Consider the following 1,310-nt stretch of genomic DNA (forward strand, 5'->3'; position numbering starts at 1 on the left):
GTCGAGTCGGCCCCGACTCATAGCGACCCCTCCTTGGGTTTCCGAGGCAGTATCACTATGGAAGTAGGATTGCCCAACCTTCCTTCCGAGGAGTGGCCAGTGGGTTTGAACCGCCAGCCTCCTTGTTAGCAGTCAAGTGCTTTAGCCACTATGCTACCAGAGCTTGTATTAAATTTTAAAATTGAGAACTATGAGTTTTCAAACTTTTTCTTCTCTTTCAAGATGGTTTTGACTTTTGGGACCCTTTTCAATACTATGTGAATTTGAAGTCTATCTTTTCAATTTCCATGAAAAAAAGTCATCTGGGATTCTGGTAGGGGTTGTGTTGAATCAGTTGACTAGTTTGCTGAACATTGCAGTCTTTATGGTGTTGAGTCATTCAATTAATCGCATAGATGTCTTTCTGTGAATTAGATCTTCATGAATTTCTTTCAACAATGTTTTATAGTTTTTAGAGTATAGGTTTTACACTTTGTTTGTTAAATTTACTTCTACTCATTCCTAATTATGTTATTCTTTCTGATGCTATTGTGATTGGAATTGGTTTCTTAATTTCATTTTAAGATTGTTCATTGTGAATTTATGAAAATGGAAACACTTTTGTATAACATGCCACCCTGCATCTTGAAACTGCAACATATTTATTAGTTATAATTATGTTTTCTAGAATCATTAAGTTTTTTTTTTTGTTGTTGTGTTGTTAGGTGCCATCAAGTCATCTCTGACTCACAGCCACCCTGTGTACAACAGAATGAAACACAGCCTGGTCCTGTGCCAGACTCTAATCCTTGCTATACCTGAGCCCATTAATGTAACTACTGTGTCAATCCATTTCATTGAGGGCCTTCCCCTTTTCCGTTGACTCTGCACTTTACCAAGCATGATATTTTGTAGAGAAGGGTCCCTTCTGACGACATGACCAAAGTAGGTAAGACTAAGTCTGGCCACTCTTGCTTCCAAGGAGCATTCTGGTTGCACGTTCAAGACAGATTTGTTAGCTCTTTTGGCAGTCTATGGTACTTTCAGTATTCTTCACTAACACCACAACTCAAAAGCATCAACTCTTCTTCCAGCTCTCACATGCATATGAGGCAAGTGAAAATACCATGGCTTGAGTTAGGTGCACCTTTGTTTTCAAGGAGACAGCTTTGCTCTTCAGGACTTTAAAGAAGTCTTTTGCAACATATTTGCCTAGTGTAGTATGTCTGCTGCTTCCATTGGTGTTGATTGTGGAACCGAGTAATATGAAACCTTTGACAACTTCAATCTCTTCTCCATTTATCATGAAGCTGCTTATTGTTCCAGTTGTG

This window comes from Orycteropus afer, unplaced genomic scaffold, assembly GCF_000298275.1.
Source record: "Orycteropus afer afer isolate SDZICR_OR568_19922 unplaced genomic scaffold, OryAfe1.0 scaffold00908, whole genome shotgun sequence".
Taxonomy (NCBI): Eukaryota; Metazoa; Chordata; class Mammalia; order Tubulidentata; family Orycteropodidae; genus Orycteropus; species Orycteropus afer.